General features: G+C 53.5%; 1 long non-coding RNA gene across 1 annotated transcript in view; it reads left to right on the top strand.

Moving 5' to 3' along the window:
• Positions 1-1,224: 1,224 nt before the first annotated feature.
• LOC109392590 (uncharacterized) overlaps positions 1,225-8,360 on the top strand; it is a 69,389-nt gene continuing 62,253 nt past the window's right edge. Inside the window, exons 1-2 of the long non-coding RNA XR_002126084.1 lie at positions 1,225-4,939; positions 6,517-6,778. This is a non-coding gene — a long non-coding RNA (uncharacterized LOC109392590). The remainder of the gene's footprint in view (positions 4,940-6,516; positions 6,779-8,360) is intronic.

Below are 8,360 nucleotides of genomic sequence, written 5' to 3'. Positions count from 1 at the left end.
CTCATGAAGTATTGGGGGGCACTGCAAGCAATTCAACGTGGCTGCAGCATAAAACACGAGGGTGCAGAGAGGCGTCTCAGAGATCGTAATGATGATGTCGATAAGAACAAGAATGAGAAAAAGACCCCCCCCACCCCCACACTCCCATGTCTGGAGTGCTTCTAGGTGCCACACTTACATGTGTGATGTATTAGCTTGTCCAGCACTCACTGTGGGCCCACAACACGGATCACAGCATTAGCCCCACTTCACCTGTGAGGAAAGGTGAGGCGCAGACGTGGTAAATAGCTAAGCCAAGGTCACACAGCTGGTAAGTGGCAGAGCTGGGGGTCCATCCCAGGCAGCCTGGCTCTAGGGCTGGTGCTCTGGTCATTATGTGGCCAGACCATGCTGGGCCGTCACTGGAGACGACGGAGCACTCCCTTCTGCCGCCGCGGACGCTGCAATCTGGAGTTGAGGGTGAGGAAAATCCCATGAACACCTGCTCCAGGCGATACTGGCCGGAAGCCCACAGCGAGCCTTCGGAGGAAATGGTTGGGGCATAAATGAAATGGATGGCTGAACCCAAAGGGTATCTGCATACTCTTATGGCCCCAAGTTTCTCATTGTTCTTCAACTTCAGAGTTATCACCGCAGATGTAGAATGCCACTGGATGAAAACTCTTCCTTTACTGGACGTAATTTCAAGGCCACAGGACATTTTTGTTTCTTTGGAGTGAGATGATAAGATGTCCATTTAGATGTTTTTGTTTGCGTGCTTTGCACAGTACCCAGCCCATAGGAGGCTTCAGAAGCCCAGACGCCTTATGTTGGTGTTGGCTTCCTCGATGCACATTACTCCGTGTGGAATGACCTTCAACTGTTAACACACAACAGGATCCGCCTCCTCCAGGAAGCCTTCCCGCCCTCAGTGTGCAGTCAGTGGTTCCCTCCTGTGGGCGCCACTGGCACCTGTGTGGGTCTCCCTTCTAGCTCAATCTCTGAAGCGTAACTGTACATGCATTTGCCTGCCTCTCGCACTGTTGGGAGCACCTGGTGGGCAGGTGTGGCACACAGGGTGCTGCGTGACCGTCACTTCCGCCCCTGCCCCGCCTTTCCTCCCTCAGCCATCTTCCACTGATGAGGCAGAAGGTGTTGGGCGTGAAAATCTGCCTACTGGTCACTGCCTCCTGGGCTCACTGGAGAGGTTTGCTGCATTCTGTGTGTCTCACTGGTGAGGTACAGACACACTCGTCACACCTTCTCAGAGGATTAAGCAAGGCATAAATAGGTCTCCTGTTAATGAGCATAGTGGTCGTACCTGTCCTGTGCAGGGAAGGACTTGGTAAAGGTGGGATGCTGGACGTGAAGGGCTAACACACGGATAATAGCTGCTGGTGGAGAGCTAGAAAGAGTGGGGTTTTGACATCAGAGGGGCTTGGGTTTGACTCTTGAGCCAGCCACTTCAGAGCTGCATAAATTTAGGTAAACTATTTAGCGTCTTTGAAACAGGTAACTGTTTCCTCGTCTGTCATGTGGGCCCTGCCAATAGCCTACTGGGAGGATTAAATGAAAGCAAGCAGACCGGCACAGTGGACAGCACCCCGGGCGTCCTGGCCGTGGGCTGGCATCCAGGAGACGATGATTTCCTCTTAGCGAGAAGGTCACTGTCTCTTGTCACTGAGGACACTTGCTCTCGGGGGATACCCAGCAGTGATTGTCTTGTCAGGCACCTGCTGGGTCACATGGGGTGAGAGATGTCCCCCGTCCCAACCTCCATTGCCTCTTCCGTAGCACAGCGATGAGGGTGTGGGCCTCGGTGAGCTGTAACAGAAGGAGGCAAGCTAAGACGTGGGGAGTATCTGGCGCCAGACACAAAACGTGCTCAGTAACTGTTAGTTATCGTCGTGTCTCTTCCTTGGCTAACGTGTGGGATCAGAGGGGGTTTTATGAACACGCAGAAGCAGAGACCACTTCATATGCTCTTGCCTCCAGATGTCTGATCCTGGATTGTGCCTGGATGTGGCCGCCTCTGTGGAACCAGGACTCCCAGCACATTGTCTGCAAGAAAAAGGCTGCATGTCCTGTCCTGTCTGCCCCGCTGACGGCCTCCCACCTCCCTCCGAGCTCCTGAGCCCTGCGAGGATCCTGGCTTTCCACAAAGAGCTTAGACAAAGCATTTGCAGCAATTCCCAGGTCAATAAATCACCGCTGGGGTTATAAATTTAATAGGATCGCTCGCTCTCCGGGGCCATTTCATAGACTCCATAAATATTTGAAGCAGAGCCTTCAGCGAGCACTTTAAGAAATTGGTAGCAATCAAAGCCCTCATTCAGCGGTAAGTGGTTTTGCCTTTGGCTCGAGGTTTTGTGTGGGTTGTCTGAACCCGGGAGAAAAACAGGACCATGCCCTGCAAATTCTGAGCAGCTTGGTTTTGGCAAATGTGAAGGCAGCAAAGGGAGTATTATTTGCTGTACCAAAACTTACTGAGTGACGGCCCAGTGGTTCTGAAGTGGGGGTGACTTTGCCGCCCCAGGCCCAATTTTGGCGATGCCTGGAGACATTTTTTGTTGTCACAACGGGGAAGCTACTCCCGGCATCTAATGGGTAGAAGCCAGGGATGCTGCTAACCATCCCACAACGAATGCACAGGACGGCTCCCTAGAACAAAGAATTATCCAGCCCTACTGTCAGCGTGCAGGCTGGGCGGTCCAGGACTGGTCTCATAGCTCCTAGCATTGTCAGCCATGGAGAACTGTTTGCTTATTTTCCTGAGCCTGGGACCCCTCCCCATATTTGAAAAGATTTTTGTCTACCAAATGAAATGCTTGGTTTAAGTAATTCTATATTTTAAATTTTAAAACATTAAAACCAATCAGAACTTTCTAATCTGTCCATTTATTCAATATTTGTTGACACCCATTATATGCCAGGCAATATGGTGTGAGGGCAAAAGACATAAGTCAACACTGGTCCCTGCCCCAGGGACTTTGCGGGACCATGGGAGAGACACAAACTATGTAGACAAATCACTCTGTAGTCGGTCATACGTGTGCCATGAAATGCGTGCTGAAGGGAAGGGCCAGCTCTACCTGGCTTCGGGGAACGGGAGGCCGTTTAGGAAGGACTGGCTGCTGAGAAGATCCCCGAGGCCCAGTGAGGTGAGGTGGGGAAGGGTGTTACAGTCAGAGGGAACAGCATGTGCAAAGGCTCGGAGGCATGAAACTAAACTTTGGGTGTGCCATCGGAGGAGTGTGTAAAGAAAGCGGCCCCCTGCTAAGCCAGCTGCCATGGTTCACTGCCTCATCCCCACCCGGCACTCCACTTCCTCCGAGACCCAAGGGTGGAAGAAGAGTGTCTCCATCCTGAGGGCAAGACACCCAGAAAAAGAGTCAAGGGGGCTTGGGCCACATCTGCCCAGGCTCTGTCCCCAGGCTCACCAATCAGAGACATCCCCTCTCTCCTTGGGAGCGGGCTGGTGAAAGGCTTGGGGGCAAGGTCAGTAACCGTCCCAACTCTGTTCCCTTCTGGAAGCGCTTGTCATGTAAAGAGGAGGAAGTGCCAGGACAAGAAATTGCAGTCCCCTCCCAGGAAGTAGGCAGAGCATGTGGATTTTAAATTAATGTATTTAAGATTTTTATGTTGAAATGAAAAGTGCAGAGTTCCCGTATACCCTCACCCAGCTTCTCCAAATGTTAACGTCTTATAGACCTAACCATAGCACAATGACAGAAACAGAAGGATTTATTTTTAAGAGAACTGGGGGGCTATCAAGACATAAGAAAAACTGTGTGACCGAGTGAGCGTCAACGCGCTGAGCGGCTACCATCTTAATTAGCCTGTGGGACGGTGCAATGGGTCATCACATCTATCCCCGTACCCATGGGTTGATTTGCCAATGGACTCAGCCATCCGTTAGTTCAAGAAGCATTTAGGGATAACTGCCAACTGAGTGCTGGGTCCTCGGGTAGGTGCTGGGAGGCGGGAATACAGAAGATGCCCGTCTTTGTCCTCAAGGACCTGCTGGAAACCCTTTGGCCCTATCACCACCGCTCAAGGAGTCCCCCTGTTGGAAACCACTGTTGTCATCACTTTGACCATTTCAGTCACCACAGCCGCCCTGTAATTCCCAGTTGTGCAGCGTCCTGCAGAGCTGGTGGATAACGTTGGTTTGTGATCTCCTCTTTTGCTGCCCCCACCATTTATTTTGGGACAACGCATTAACTTTGAGCAGCGGGAATACGATGAAGATGAAGAGAGGATGTGAACTGGGTGAAGTCAGGGTGGGCGGCCAGCGGAGCCTCCCTGCTGAGCCAGCAGCACGCACGTGGCGCCAGCTCCGGTCTCCAGGATCCTGCCTCACTCACACCCTGGGCCTCAGCATAGAGGCGACAGAGGAAATCCATTAAAGGAAGCCAAGGCAGTCGTTGCAGCATAACCCGCTGACCATAATAAATCATGTTTCGAAGCCAGAAACCACTTATTAACCCACACTGTGAATTCCCGCCTGGGGCTAGCACTTTGGGTTGCCTCAAACTGGGTCATTGCTTTGTGCTTTGATTCCTTAGTGGCTCTTTTGAGATGGTGGATGGCAGACTCCAGCGTTTTTCTTGCCTTGGCTGTAGCCGCCAGCCCTCAGAAGAGGCCTCCTTGGTGGGCCTGACGCAGCCAGGGCCCAGCCTGGTCAGATGCTCCCCAGACTGGGGGACGGCGGGCAGGACCTGCTCATGCCACCAAGCAGGGCCAGGCAGGATCTCAGCTTGCAGGAGCTGGTTCCAACCACCCCACGCTCCAGGAACGCCACTGTGATGACCTGAGGTCTCTGGAGACCAGCCAGATGGGCCAGCCCCGCCACAGTGGCAGAAAACATTTGTCAAACCGCTGTCAGCAAGTAACAATGGTGGCCTTCCCTGCGGGCGTCTGGCCAGGCTCTGCTGAGATGGAGCCCTGAACCTGTGAGGTAAGTGCACCCCGCCCCCACTCCTGGCAAGGGCCCCACCTGGGCTTTTAGGCAAATCCAGTGGGAGGGGTGGCTTGGCCAGCGGCCAAGCAGAAATGCTCAGCGCAGTTCTGTCCCTGCTGCCTGATTCATGTCCTGCCCTTCTGGGAAGCAGATGCATGTGGCTGAGCACCTACTCAGCAGGTATTGCCCAAGCGCCTGCCAGGGCAGGTGACAGGCTGGGTCCCAGGGGTCTCCGTGCAGGCCCCTGTCCTCTAGTCTCCTGCAGAGGCAGATATAGACCAAGACGGAGTGTGTCAGGGAGAACACACAGTTCCGGGGCGCAGAGTGGAGGCTGACCAGTGAGGGAGGTGGTCAGGGAGGGCTTCTTGGAGGAAGTATCAGCTGAGGCTGGCGCTGGAGAGGAGCAGGGTTGGCCAGGGAGGGAGGCCCTGCAGGCAGCCGTGGGGTAGGGTAGGAAATGGGGGTGGACAGATGTGTCTTCCTGTAACCCCCCAGAGGAAGAGGCCAGGAGGAAGGGGAGCCTTTCTGCAACGCCACTGTGCCTCTCTTGTTCCATTTAACATGTATTTTCAGTAAAGGCAAAACGTTTTCATTCTTCAACATTTAGGAGGCACAGAAGTCTATACAGTGCCAGTTTCCTGCCCAGAGGCGAATGTGTGCCCGGTTTCTTATGAATCCTTCCAGAGATGGCCTATATATTCTAAGCAGACACAGGTGCACACACATATGCGCCCTTTTTTACCCCAAAATAGCATACTCCATACTCCGTCCTGCACGCTGCTTTTTTCATTTACTGTAGCTTGGTGATCATTCCAAACGAGAATGTAAATTTCTCGTTCATTTTTTGAACAGTCCACCTTGTTTCCATTGTGTGGATTTTACCGGTCCTTTCTCAATGGACATTTACATTGTTTCTGATCTTTTGCTGTTTAACCGGTACTGACATGAAAATGCTTGTATGTACATCTCTCCACACACGTGGGATGACACCTGAGGGTAAATTCCTAGATGAGGACTTGCTGGGTCAAAGCAGAGAAACATTTGTCATTTTGAGAGTCCTGGTCAACCCCACTCAATCCCCACCCCACTTTGAGGTTGTACAGTTTCACCCCCACCTGAGATGCTTGGGGCCCCTGTTGCCCCCCCTCATCACCCACCCTATAAGTTGATTCAATTCAGCATTTACTTCTTGAGCCCCTGCAATGGGCTGGATGTGGTTTGCGGCAGTCAGCAAGGCAGACGTGAGAGTGGTTCAACAGGCGTTTGCTTCCTGGCCCCAGTGAGGGACCCTCCGTGCTTCTGTCCCCCAGGTGCTTACAATCTGAGCAGGTGGGTGACGCATGCGCCTGAGTAACCTCAATCCAGGGAAGCTGGGATCAGGCCACGGCTGACAAAGCCCTGGAGGGTTTTCAGGCCAAGGAGGAGCAGAGAAGGAGGCATTTGGGCTGAGCTGTGAAGGACAATATGGCCCCAGGAGCAGAGGTGGCAGCTCGGTGGGGGAAGGTCAGGAAGGGACATAGGGCTGGCGCTGTGCTTGGTGGCAGACACCCCTGCTCTCACTTCCTCCGGCGTAGGCAGACACCCCGCCTGCACAGTGGCCAACACCCAGGCCTTCGCTTCTGAGCAGCGCGGCACGGACTGTGGGACCTGAACTCAGAGGCCTGTTCACTCACATCCCAGACCCTCCACTTTGCCAGCTGTGGGCCTGGAGCCAAGGCTCCCGAAGGCTGGGGTTCTGCTGTAAAAGTGGGAAGAACCTCATCATAGCATCACCCACCCTACCTCACTGGAGCCTTGAGGGTGACAAGCGCCCCGCCCCTGGCACTCCCGGCCCAGGTGAGTGTCCCTCTTTCTTGCCCCTGTAATGCTGGGAAGCAGGTGGCTAAGCACCCACACCTGCGTGGGTTTGGATCCCAGCTCTTCTCACCTCACCTCTCGGTGCCTCGGTTTTCCTATCTGTAAAATGGGGGTGCCGACCTCCTAGGGTGGCCATGAGGACTAAGGGAATTAATATATCTGTGAACCACTAAAAAGAGGCCCTGAAACATGATAAGAGCTGTGGAAACGCTGCGTTGTTTTATCTCTCTGCATGCCACGTTTCTAAACCAGAATGAAAAAGAATCACATATTGCAAGGGAGACGGGGAGGTGGCAGTGTGGTGGTGGCCTGGTGACCCCGATGGAGATCATGCTAAGGGCTGAAAAGCGCGTTGAGGAAGGCAGGTGGCAAAAGAGATTGAAGTGTCGGTGCTGCCTAGGGCCTCTGCGTGCCGTCAGGCAGCGAAGGCGAGGGCTTTTCTTCATCAATTTCACACTTCAAGAGACAGGTGCTCAGACCCTGTGGCCTGAGGCTTTGCCCAGACCGCCCCCACTAACAGCTCAAACCTGTCCAGTTCCCCCCAGGATGTCGGGTCCTTTCCTCTGTCCCTCTTCCCCAGAGGCCAGCCCATGGATTTGAAGGTGTCTTTGTCTGGGCCCTTCTGGAGGTGGGCTGGGCTGGGCGGCTGCCATCTCCTCCACGTCCCTGTTCGTGTTTCTGGAAGAATGCTCATTTCTGCCTCTTGGATCAGTCCTTTTTACTTCGTTTGACCCTTTTTAACAAATCTAACCCAGGCAGAGGGCTGTGCGCTAGTCCACCTGGGCTAAAATCCTAGCTCTGCTGCAACCCACCAGCTGCGTGACCTTGAGCAAGCTGCTTAACCTCCCTGTGCCTCAGTTTCCTCCCCAGGAAAGTGATGCAAATAACAGGACCACCTCACAGAGTATATTCCAGGAGGATTAAGTAGAGGCTTAGCTGTGTGTGGTGTTGAGGCTGCTTTAAAGTACTACTTGCCAGCCTCCATTGCCATCGAGAGAAAGCGTTTTCATAACCCAATTCCTGATAAGCATGAAAAAGAACTTTCCAGTTACTTCTTCCTCCCTGTGAGTCCAGGTCTGCTGGACGCAGCATGCCGTGGCCTTCAGCCTTCAGGGATCTCACCCACAACCCCTCCAAGTCATCCACCCCCTGCTTCAGCCACAGGGTCACCACGAACGCTCTCAGGGCCCTGCCTTTCAGTGGCTGCCTTCCTGTCCCCTCTGCCTAGCCCACAGTCATTGAGAGCAGGGACTGGGTGGATCAAAGCAGGCTCCGGCTTTCAATTCCGCCTGACATTTACTCAGACAAGTTTAGTCCCTCTGGGCCTCAGTGTGCTCATCTGCAAAGTGGGGACATTTACAGGATCTTAGGAAGGATGAGACAGTTCAGTGAGGCTTAAAGCACAGAGCCTGGCTCACCATGCGAGCTATTATTATCAGCGTTGTTGTTGTTGTTGTTAATGAAAATCAGGGCACAGCATCAACCTCCCCATTCCAGGGGGAGTCAGAGGGACACAAGGCTCCTCACTGGCCGAACAACAGCCAGCTGTCACCACCCTGGT

This window comes from Hipposideros armiger, unplaced genomic scaffold (assembly GCF_001890085.2).
Source record: "Hipposideros armiger isolate ML-2016 unplaced genomic scaffold, ASM189008v1 scaffold_337, whole genome shotgun sequence".
In the NCBI taxonomy this organism is placed as follows: Eukaryota; Metazoa; Chordata; class Mammalia; order Chiroptera; family Hipposideridae; genus Hipposideros; species Hipposideros armiger.
Note: the sequence above shows the minus strand (reverse complement) of the source record. Positions and strands in the feature narration are given on the sequence as shown.